This window comes from Natrix helvetica (assembly GCF_964273705.1).
Source record: "Natrix helvetica genome assembly, chromosome: 1".
Taxonomy (NCBI): Eukaryota; Metazoa; Chordata; class Lepidosauria; order Squamata; family Natricidae; genus Natrix; species Natrix helvetica.
This window is the reverse complement of record NC_138548.1, coordinates 358,744,992-358,757,551: the sequence shown is the minus strand read 5'-3', so window position 1 is coordinate 358,757,551 and position 12,560 is coordinate 358,744,992.

Sequence of the window (12,560 nt, the reverse complement as noted above, 5' to 3'; positions counted from 1 at the left end):
GTTTTGAGCGCTCCGAGAGTTGTTTTGAGCACTGCGAAGGCGTCAGGGAAGCCTCCTGACGGTCCCTGAAGCTTTCGGAGCGCTCAAAACAATCCTCCGAGCAAACCAGAAGTCACTTCCGGTTTGCTCGGAGGGTCGTTTTGAGCGCTCCGAAGGCATCAGGGAAGCCTCCGGACGGTCCCTGAAGCCTTCAGAGGGCGTCTGGGAGGGGCGGGGGAGGCTGTTTTCACCCTCCCCAGGCTCCTATAAAGCCTCTGGAGCCTGGGGAGGGCGAAAAAAGCATGTAAAAATGGGGGTCGCGCCTGTAGTGCGGGCATGCGCACTGGGGGGGGTCACGTATTGCATTATGGGTGCAGCACGCCCACACACGACCCCCCCTGCATTCCCCCCACTTATGGCACGTGAGCCAAAAAAGGTTCGCCATCGCTGCTCTATAGACATTCAGGCTCAGAGAAGTTGAAGGAAGAGAAGAGAAGAAGTTAACCTTGGGAGAAGATACCTGAAGAAACAATCTGACCCCCCCCGAATAGCCGAATGAGAACGAAGCATATTTGGTGATTATTGGAGATACTAGTGGGAGGGTATAGAAAACCAAGTACAGAGAGGGAATAAATTGAAGGACAACACTAATAAGCATAACTCTTTTCAGCTCCCACATATTTTGATTTTGATTTCAAGCCTTGTCTTTTGAATTTCTCTTCACCGATACGCTTACGAATGCTTTCTTTCTTAGCTCTGTTCAGGAAATGTATGAAGGAGAAATCAAACCACTGTTCTAACCCTGTACTTGATGGTGGATGATGGTTTCCCCCAACTTTGCGGCTCCTCCTGATGGCTGAGAATTAGGAGCCCGGGAAATCCTCACCTTTAGAAGGTGGCAAGATTGGGAAGACCGATCCGCAGCTCATTCAGAAGGTCCATTAAGACGATCAGAACAACAAAACAGCTCTTTAAAAGAGAAAAAGCTGCAAGAACTGACGATTTCTAGGGGCACAGGTAGTCCTTGACCTACGACCACAGCGGAGCCCAAAATTTTGGTTGCTAAGCTATTAAGTGAGTTTTGCCCCATTTTGTGACCTTTCTTGTGGAGTGAATCGTTGTGGTTGTTAAGTTATTTGTTAAGTGAATTTGGCTTTCCCGTTGATTTTGCTCATAAGAAGGTCGCAAAAGTTTATCATGTGACCTCAGGACACTGCAACCGTCCATATATATGAATCAGGTGCCAAGCATCCGAATTTTGATGACCTGACTCGGGGGATGCTGCAAAGGACGTATGTAGTCATAAGTCACTTTTTTTCAGTGCCGTTGTAAGTAAACGTCACTAAACGAACTGTTGTAAGTCGAGGATTACCTGCAGTGTGGTGCATTCTGACGTGGGGCAGCTTTTCAGGAGACTGGACAATGCCTTACAATACAATAGTAGAGTTGGAAGGGACCTTGGAGGTTTTCTAGTCCAACCCCCTGCCTAGGCAGGAAACCCTATACCGCTTCAGACAAATGGCTATCCAACATCTTCTTAAAGACTTCCAGTGTTGGGGCATTCACAACTTCTGGAGGCAACTTCTGTTCCACTGATTAATTGTTGTAAGTGTCAGGAAGTTTCTCCTCAGTCCTAAGTTGCTTCTCTCCTTGATCAATACAATACAATACAATACAATACAATACAATACAACAATACAATACCAATACCAATACCAGAGTTGGAAGGGACCTTGGAGGTCTTCTAGTCCAGCCCCCTGCCTAGGCAGGAAACCCTACACCGTTCCAGAGAAATAGCTATCCAACATCTTCTTAAAGACTTCCAGTGTTGGGGCATTCACAACTTCCGGAGGCAACTTCTGTTCCACTGATTAATTGTTCTAAACTTACCGGTAATTATTTTGGTGCCACAATTGGCCCATTTGTGTAGTATGTGTAAGTTTTTGTAGGTCTATCTTTACATGCTTCTATGTGGTCATCTTTTGTGCACGCTTCTTAAAGTACGTCGGTGTGTGTGCATGTGCTTCTCTGCATGTGCAGAGTTGTGTGTTGTGTGTGTTAGCATTTTCCAGAGCGCATATTAAACTAAAATAAAGGTGATGCTTATAGCCTCTGGGTAATCCGGAAGGTGGTCAAAATGGATAGCCAAACTTGTACTTTGCATATATATAAGAATACAGGTCATCCTCGACCTACGTCCACAGTTGAGCCGAACATTTCCGTTGCTAAGCAAGACAGTTATTTAGTGAGTTTTGCCTGTTTTTTACGACCTTTCCTGCCACCTATTAAGTGAATCACTGCAGTTGTTAAGTTAGTAACATGGGTGTTAAGTGAATCTGGCTTCCCCATTGACTTGGCTTGTCAGAAGGTTGCAAAGGATGATCACATGACCCCAGGACACTGCAACCGTCATAAATACAAGTCGGTTGCCAAGCACCCGAATTTAGATCATGTGACACTTGGATATTGCAGTGGTCGTAAGTGGGTGGAGGGAACGGCCAAAAGTCACTTTTTTTTTCAGTGTCATAACTTTGACCGGTCACTCAATGAAAGGTTGTAAGTCAAGGACTACCTGTACTTTAAACCATGTGGAGAATCCACAGTTAGTTGAACAAGATCATTTTCAACAATATTATGCTGGAGATACAAAGAATTGGTCTTGGGGCTGATTGATTGATTATGTGTCAATAGGTCAGTGTGTCGCTTAATGACTACATAGTTAAGATTTTCTCCAAGACACTCTGTCCCCAAACTGGCCCTTTCTGTCTTCCAATGATGCACCCATTACTGTTCTGACCCCCCTCCGTCTGGTAATGAACGCCGACACAGGCTTAGCTATTTGTCACACTTTATTGACAGTCCTGTAATCTAGTTGGCTGACAGCCCAAACACAACTCACAGACAAGAGGTTGGCAGCAACTCAGACTCCAACAGATACAGACAAGAGCTTCTCCAGCTCGATACCAACGGAAACACAAGGCAGATCAGACAAAGAGCTCCAGATTACAATGAACGGTTATGTCCTGCAAAAAGCCTCCTCCCAAAGTCCCTTCTTATATACACTCTTGGGAGGGGCCACGCCACAAACACCTGAGCTTGATTATCTTTTAGGAGCTTGTCTCCGGAGAAGCTGTTGCCTTCATTTCTCCGCCCTCTTTAATCTTGCGTCAGAGACAAACTCCCTCTGATCCTCCCCCCTGCTCCATGCCTCAGGCGCCCCCCCCACCCCCGGTGGCCAACCAGCCTCTCTGGTCCCTGCTCTGAGTCTGAACCCTGCCCAGGGTCCTCCATCTCCTCCACAGCCGATCCACAGGGTTTGTCACTATATGAGTCGCTCAGCAGCTGTAACGGATCCTGCTGGGTCACAACACATGACTATGGTACTAAGCCCTGTTCTGACCTAGGCTTCCTGATACAGTAAAAAGCACATGCTTAGTCCTCAAAACCCTCTTTTTATTTCAAAGGCTGTGAATTATGTTCATTCACAGCCAGTAAGGCATCCCGAATAATTGTAAAGAGTCCTACAGTAGGCTGCCAAAGTCTTTCGGGATAAGGCTGATAAGCACCCACCTTTATCTTCTTTGAAAATGCTGCCAAAGACTTAATTGGCAATTAGCATGGCAAAGCAACATGGAGCAAAGAGTCAAAACGGAGATTCAGAAGGTAAACTGACCAGCATGAACCAAATTGCTTCCTGCAAAGGCTCATGTGCCTTTGCTCCTCCTTTATGTCCTATGGGAGGGGCAATCACCTCCAAGCCTTACTCCCGAGTTGTCCCTTCTGTCTTAACTGCTCTTGCCTTCTGGCAGCTCTGCACACATGCACACTGGGAACAGGGGAGCCTGTTCCTCTGCATCGCTGCTGTCTGACTCTGGTTTCTCCGAAGGCAGCACATAACTCCCAGATGGCTCTGGGCCCTTCTCTGCCTCTGACGTAGAGCCCTCGTCCGAGCCTTCCCCAGACTCCAGGACTGGCCCACGTTCCTCCCCAACCTCCTCGCTGTTCAACTCTTCTGCTAGCTCTGCAGGCGGACCACAACAAGCCCATCCCTTGCTACTGATTATGATCTTCTCCCTTGCTACTGATCATGATGTACTTCATTCTCCTTCTACCTTGCCAGCATTCTGGGCTTCTTAAAGGAACTGGGTCTATTCATAATGAGTAGAATGAATTGAGCCTGGTCAATTAGGCCTTGGGTGAAAAGTCTGGCCAATGTATTTTAGGCCACAAAACGCGCTTTGCACTGTTCAGTTAAGGCAGGGATGTCAAAACTCGATTTCATTGAGGGCCGCATCAGGGTTCTGTTTGACCTGGGGGGGGGGCGTCAGGGGGCATGGCCAGTTCAATGTCACTCATGTCACCCATGGTGGCCCGAGCGCTCTGCCAGCAAAAACAGGTTTCCGTTTTTGGCTGTGGATAGTTTTCCTGGATAGTTTGCCTCCAATTTTCAGGGTATCTGAAGACTTGTAAGCAAGCAATTCTGATTACGGTATTTAGCAGCCATCTAAATTGAGATGTGAAAGAGAAGATAGAAGAATGAATGTGAGAGAGAAGAGGAAAGGGGGAGGAGGGAGGGGAAAAGAGGAAGGAGAATGAGAGTGCGGAAGAAGAAAGAGGGAAGAATGGAAGCGCAAAGAAGCCAAACAGAGTCAAGAGTTCTATGGTGAACTGTTCTGCCCCCCCTCCGTCCGGTAATGAACGCCGACACAGGCTTAGCTGTTTGCCACTCTTTATTTACAGTAATTATAATCCTGTTGGCTGAAAGCCCAAACACGACTCACAGGCAAGACGTTGGCAGCAACCCAGACTCCAACAGATACAGACAAGAGCTTCTCCAGATTGTCACGAACGGTTATATCCTGCAAACAGACTCCTCCCAAAGTCTCTTCTTATATACTCTCTTGGGAGGGGCCAAGCCACAACCACCTGGGCTTGATTATCTCTTAATGAGTCTGTCTCCAGAGCAGCTATTACCTTTTGGCTGACAGAGGCATCGTGGGCCAGTCCACCATTTCCAGGGCAGCCCCATGGGCCGAATCTAAGCATCCATGAGCTGGCTCCGGTTCCTGAGCCTTGAGTTTAACCCCCCTGAGTTAAGACATTTCCCAATGTCCATCTCTGGTTAGATACCAATGTTTTTGTTTTGTTTTTTCAAAAGTACCTCCGAACCTGAACAATCCAATCAGAATAAAACTAATTGTTGCCGTGTATTACCGTGGTCAACCGCCAAGGACGGATCTGCATATTGCTACATCCTTATGAAATTAAAGTTGGGTGTCCCAAAGGTGCTTTTTTTTTCAAGAGGCCGCTGGAGTTTCTTGTTTTTCTTTGAAGATGTTTCACTTCTCATCCAAGAAGCTTCTTCAGAGCTGATGACTGAGACTCTCCATAGGCATTAAAGTTTGCATAGTTCACTGTTGTGGCCCAACAGGATCCGTTGGAGCTGCTGAGGGACTCGGATAGCGAGGAACCCAATGAGTCGGCTATGAAAGAGATGGAGGACCCTGGGCAGGGTTCAGACTCAGAGCAGGGACCAGAGAGGCTAGTTGGCCACCAGGAGGCGCCTGAGGCATGGAGCAGTGGGGAGGATCAAAGGGAGTTGTCCCTGACGCCCGGCAGAGAAGGGCAGAGAAACGAAGGCAACAGCTGCTCCGGAGACAAGCTCTCAAGAGATAATCAAGCCCAGGTGGTTGTGGCTTGGCCCCTCCCAAGAGTGTATATAACAGCGATGGCGAACCTTTTTTGGCTCGCGTGCCACAAGGGGGGGAGCGCAGGGGGGTGGTGTGCGGGCGTGCCACACCCATAATGCAACGCGCGCCCCCCAGTGCGCATGCGCACACAATGCGCGACCCCCCCATTTTTACATGCTTTTTTTGCCCTCCCCAGGCTCCAGAGGCTTTATAGGAGCCTGGGGAGGGCGAAAAGAGCCTCCTCCGCCCCCCCGGAGGCCCTCCGGAGGCTTCAGGGACTGGAGGCTTCCCTGAAGGCTTCGGAACGCTTAAAATGACGCTCCGAGCAAACTGGAAGTGACTTTCGGGTTGCTCGGAGGGTCATTTTAAGCCTTCGGAGCGCTCAAAAGGTGACTCAAAAGTCACTTCCGGTTTGCTCGGAGGGTGGTTTTAAGCGCTCCGAAGGCGTCAGGGAAGCCTCCGGACAGTCCCTGAAGCCTCCGGGGGGGCGGAGGAGGCTCTTTTCGCCCTCCCCAGGCTCCTATAACGCCTCTGGAGCCTGGGGAGGGCGAAAAATGGCTTTTAAAAGGTGAACTCAGTTGGCCAGCATGCGCATGCGTGCTGGCCAGCTGACAGGGCAGCGCCTCGCATGCCCTAAAAAATGGCTCCGCATGCCACCTGTGGCACGCGTGCCATAGGTTCGCCATCACTGCATATGAAGAGACTTTGGGAGGAGTCTGTTTGCAGGACACAACCATTCATGACAATTTGGAGAAGCTCTTGTCTATCTGTTGGAGTCTGGGTTGCTGTCAACGTCTTGCCTGTGAGTCGTGTTTGGGCTTTTAGCCAACAGGATTATAATTACTGTAAATAAAGAGTGGCAAACAGCTAAGTCTGTGTCGGCGTTCATTACCGGATGGAGGAGGGCCAGAACAGTTCACCATAGAACTCTTGACTCTGTTTGGCTTCTTTGCCCTTCCCGCCTTCCATCTTTCCTCTCCTTTTCATTCTTCCCTTTTTCTTCTTCTGCACTCTCAATTCTCCTTCCTCTTTTCCCCTCCCTCCTCCCCCTTTCCTCTTCTCTCTCACATTCATTCTTCTATCTTCTCTTTCACATCTCGATTTAGATGGCTGCTAAATACCGTAATCAGAATTGCTTGCTTACAAGTCTTCAGATACCCTGAAAATTGGAGGCAAACTATCCAGGTGATCTATTTTCTGTGACTCTTGAGCTTGGTCTACCACCTCCTCCACTTTTGCCCAATCGGGACCCCCCAGAGTTTTGGGTTTGGATAGGTAAGGACCATCCATTGGAACAAAACAAGATTTTACAAACCAATCAATAATACAATAATACAATAATATAATAGCAGAGTTGGAAGGGACCTTGGAGGTCTTCTAGTCCAACGCCCTGCCTAGGCAGGAAACCCTATACCGTTCCAGACAAATGGCTATCCAACATCTTCTTAAAGACTTCCAGTGTTGGGGCATTCACAACTTCTGGAGGCAAGCTGTTCCACTGATTAATTGTTCTAACTGTCAGGAAGTTTCTCCTCGGTTCTAAGTTGCTTCTCTCCTTGATTAGTTTCCACCCATTGCTTCTTGTTCTACCCTCAGGTGCCTTGGAGAATAGTTTGACTCCCTCTTCTTTGTGGCAGCCCCTGATATTGGAACACTGCTATCATGTCTCCCCTAGTCCTTCTTTCTCTTAAGCTAGACATACCTAATTCCTGCAACCGTTCTTCATATGTTTTAGTCTCCAGTCCCCTAATCATCTTTGTTGCTCTTCTCTGCACTCTTTCTAGAGTCTCCACATCTTTTTTACATCGTGGCGACCAGAACTGAATGCAGTATTTCAAGTGTGGCCTTACCAAGGCATTATAAAGTGGTATTAACACTTCACGTGATCTTGATTCTATCCCTCTGTTGATGCAGCCTAGAACTGTGTTGGCTTTTTTGGCAGCTGCTGCACACTGCTGGCTCATATTTAAATGGTTGTCCACTAGGACTCCAAGATCCCTTTCACAGTTACTACTGTTGAGCACGGTACCACCTATACTGTACCTGTGCATTCCGTTTTTGTTGCCTAAATGTAGAACCTTACTCTTTTCACCATTGAATTTCATTTTATTAGATAGTGCCCAATGTTCAAGTTTGTCAAGATCCATCTGTTTCTTAAGCCTATCTTCAATCAAATTAGGTTGAACAATCTCCTCCAGTTTTAGAACCTCTGGAGATGTTGCATATTCACCCTTAATACCCGTTTCTATGAGGGAAACCCAAGTTAGAGATGGATTTGAAGCACAGCTGATGGAATCCAAACATTTGTTTGTTTGTTTCGCTCCTTCCACCATCAGAGAAGACAACAGCAAATGCCAGATGTTTTTCCAGACCCAAATAGAGATCATAGAAGATGAAGCCCGTGGCGTGTCTCAAATTCCTTGAGTGGTAGATTAAAAGTAAGGCACCCAGAGGGCAGCCGATTCTTCTTCTTGGGCCTTTGGGTGCCTGTCTTCTGCTTCTACTTTCTCATCAAGGGTGAGCAGAAAAGCAGCAGTGGGATTGACTGGGAGGTGGTGGAGGGCAATTCTGTCCTTTACACGTTCCCAACATTTGCTGTGGGAGAGAAACGGCCATCAAAACATCAATAAGCCAAGCATTCAACCAAAGGCGGAGAAATAAATGTGGGTGTTGGGACTTCTTCTCCAAGCCAAAAATTCTTCTCTTTTTAGGATGGTTTATCATTTGAGGTGAATTATTTACCTGTGTAAGAAGTTGCGGATGAGCCACCTTTGCTGTGCCATTTAAACAGATTACAACTCCTAAGCCTGTGATGGTGAACCTATGCCATGCGTCCCCGAAGTGGCACATTGGGAGCCATGTTGCCTGGCATGTGCAGCATTGCCCCTTCCTCTTCCGGGTTTCTGGCACGCATGCGCACGCGATGATCCGCTGGCCTTTGTGCGTGCGGCAGTGCCAGAAACAGGAAGAGCTGGTCTTCCGTTTTTCCAGTGGGAGCATGCGCGCTGGCCAGCTGATTGGCGCATGCACGGCAGTAACCGGAAGATTTGCCGGGCGATACACATGCACAGGCCAGAAACCAGAAGTACATTTTCCGGTGTGCGCGTGCCCCCTGGGCTAGTCGCGGCCCAGACGGTGCCAAAAATGTTTGCCGTCACTGTCCTAGGCTGCCCCAGAGACACTTCACCGAGAAGATGGGCAAGCTTAAAAAAAATCACACCGCTTGAGCCATATGCAAACTCAGTATAAAAAGAGTTTTTTTAGTATAAAAAAAAGAGGAGATAGATTTTTTTTAAAAAAAATCTAACATTTATAATAAATACCGTATGTAATAAGTAATAAGCAAACATACCTCCTTTTCTTTTTTTTTAAATATTTTTTTTATTTTTTTAAAGATTAAAAAAAAGCAACATAAAAAATTCTCATCCGTTACATACAGCATGTCGTTTGGTTACAAGCTTTGTGCATCCATATTTTCAGTTACATATACAGCCACCAATTTTTCATCTAATATGAATAGGTACCTTACTATCATTTTACATCATATGTTCAATTACAATTAATATTTCCTTTCAGCAAGCCTAATTCCCTTGCATTCTTAATTATCTATTTAATAACAATATACCTTATGTAATCACTTATCTCATTCTAATTGTTTTTACAATGTAAATTTTTTCCCCAACTCTTTATGTTCATACATCACTACTTTCAATTATGCATAGTCCCATTGATCATCCATCAAGTACGTTGATGTTCATTGTTGTCCTTGTACACCATACATTCCAACAAAAATATTGTTCCATTTTTAAATACCCCTTTATTTTCTGTGGCTTGAGGTAGTGTAGTGTTTTATCCCAGCATGCTGGCTAGAGAATTCTGGGACTGGAAATCCACCCATCTTAAAGTTGCCACGGGTGAAAAACCCCTGATGTAGTAGACTTTTGGGAGAAATCATCGTGGTTAGGAAAGTTAAAATGTAGAATTACAAGAATTATTCCTCTTGTTTTTATGAGGCATCATTCTAAGTTTGGCGTGGGGGGGGGGGAGAACGGGCTGCTCCACAGAAGGGGAGCTAACAGGAGAGGAGAGAGAAGCAAAGGGAAATAAACAAACAAAACAAACAAAACAAACAAAACAAACAAAACAAACAAAACAAGCAAAACAAGCAAAACAAGCAAAACAAGCAAAACAAAACAAATAAAATAAATAAAATAAAATAAATAATAAAGTAAAGTAAAAATAAAATAAAATAATAAACAAAAATAAAATAAACTAAACTAATAAACTAAACTAAACTAATAAACTAATAAACTAATAAACTAATAAACTAATAAACTAATAAACTAATAAACTAATAAACTAATAAAATAAAATAAAATAAAATAAACTAAAATAAAATAAAATAAAATAAAATACAATACAAAAATAAAATAACATAATAAAATAACATAAAATTTAAAAAATAATAAAATAAAAACTAAACTAAACTAAACTAAACTAAACTAAACTAAACTAAACTAAACTAAACTAAACTAAACTAAACTAAACTAAACTAAACTAAACTAAACTAAACTAAACTAAACCTAATAAAATAAAATGGAAGGGCTGTTTCTGCCCGGTTTCGAACCGGGGACCTTTCGCGTGTGAGGCGAACGTGATAACCACTACACTACAGAAACGCCGGCGCAAGTGCTGCCTTCCTTTCGGGCTTCCCCTTCCTGCGTCTGCGCATTGATACGGTCGCCGCGGCAGCTGCGATCAGCCTGGGAAATGTCCGCAGAATTTGGGACCCAGGTTCCTTACGGAAAGGAGGAAAGTCTCCGGCTGCCTGTGGAATAATCCTCCGAGGAAGAAGTGCTGGGTTGTCATGCGCAGGGGACCCGCCGTGAACCCCTTAAAAAAATAAGACACAAGATGCAAAGCGTGCAGTTTTGCTGGGCGGGGAGGGCGCGAGAAGTTTGAACAAGCAGTTGTGCAAGATAACTTGGGCAGGGGGTTGGACTAGAAGACCTCCAAGGTCCCCTTCCAGCCCCGTCACCGGTTCTACGAGGGGGAGCAGCTGCTAGATCTGGGAATGCCGTGCCAGGACCATCCAAGAAAAGGATGGATGCCTTTACGCATTTATTCCTGCATTAAACTGACATAGTTTTATCTTTATTTGTAAAAATTATTTGTATTTGTATTCATTTCATTTATATCTGATATATTATTTACATGTCTTTTATTGATTTCTACCAATGCATTTTATTTTATAAATGTATCGGTGTAATTTATATACCGATGTAGATGCAAGCAAGGTATTTATTGAATGTGTATGTTTTATTTATTTGTGCAAGCTATTTATCTATTTGCATTTTTCTAAACGAAATTCATATTGTATTAAAAGTTAGGCTTACATATAAAGAATGGATACGAAAAGTTGGTTTCCCTCCCCACCACATTTTGTGTCCTAAGTACAGCGTTCTGCACCGGATCTCTTACATTTCATTCTGTCACTGGAGAAGGCAAAAGGGAGACATAATGGTATGCTTTCTAACAGAAGGACAGAGTTGGAAGGGACCTTGGAGGTCTTCTAGTCCAACCCCCTTCCCAAACATGACACCCTATATCATTCAGAATAAATGGTTGTCCAGCCTCTTCTTCAAAGCCTCCAGTGATAAAGCACCCACAACTTTTGAAGACAAAGTGATCCATTGGTTAATTGTTGTCACTGTCAGGAAATTTCTCCTGGTTTTTAGGTTGGATCTCTCCTTGATTAGTTTCCATCTATTGTTTCTTGTCCTGCCTTCAGAGGAGAATAGTTTGACTCCCTCTTCTTTGTGGCCGCCCCTGAAATATTGGGACACTGCTATCATGTCTCCCCTGGTCCTTCTTTTCATTAAACTAGACACTCAGTCTGAATTTCTATCCCTTATAACAGAGTTCGAAGGGACTTTGGAGGTCTTCTAGTCCAATCCCCTGCTTAGGCAGGAAACCCTATACCGTTTCAGATAAATAGCTATCCAACATCTTCTTAAAGACTTCCAGTGTTGGGGCATTCACAACTTCTGGAGGCAAGCTGTTCCACTGGTTAATTGTTCTCACTGTTAGAAAGTTTCTCCTTAATTCCAGGCTGCTTCTCTCCTTGATTAGTTTCCACCCATTGCTTTATGTCTTACCTTTTAGGGCTTTGGATAATAGGCTGTCACCCCCTATTTGAAGCGCTGCCCCCACAGAAAAATGATGGGTTTATTTTTGGAGATTTTGAAGCAAAGGTTGGGCAGCCATTTGTCTGAAATAATGGAGGATTCCTGAACTGGACAGGTGGTTAGTCTAAACTTCCAAGATACCTTCCAACTTTTGGAGTCTATGATTTTCACTCCATTTCTCCAACCTAACAATCCATCAGAATAAAACTGGGAGGAACTTCGGAGGGCATCTAGACCAACCTCCTGCTCAAACAGAAGGCCCTATACCATTTCAGGCAAGTGACTGCCCAGTCTCTTCTTAAAAACCTCCAGGGATAAATCGCCCCCAACTTCTGAAGGCAAAGCTGTTCCACTGGTTAAATGGCCTCACTGTTAGGAAGTTTCTCAATTCAAGGTTGCTTCTCTCCTTGATTAGTTTCCATCTGTTCTTTCTTCTCCTGCCCTCTGGTGCTTTGGAGAATAATTCAACAACCTCCTCTCTTTGTGGCAGCTCCTCAAATATTGGAATACTGCTATCATGACTCCCCCCACCCCCCAGTCCTTCTTTTCTCTGGACTGGCCATACCCAATTCCTGCAACCATTCTTCATATTTTCATTTCCGGGCCCTTTATGCTGATTAGTGTACATTTAAAGTGACAATAACATTTTCATTCTATTCTATATAAACAAGTTTATATAGAGGGTTTGGAATTCAGCTCGACC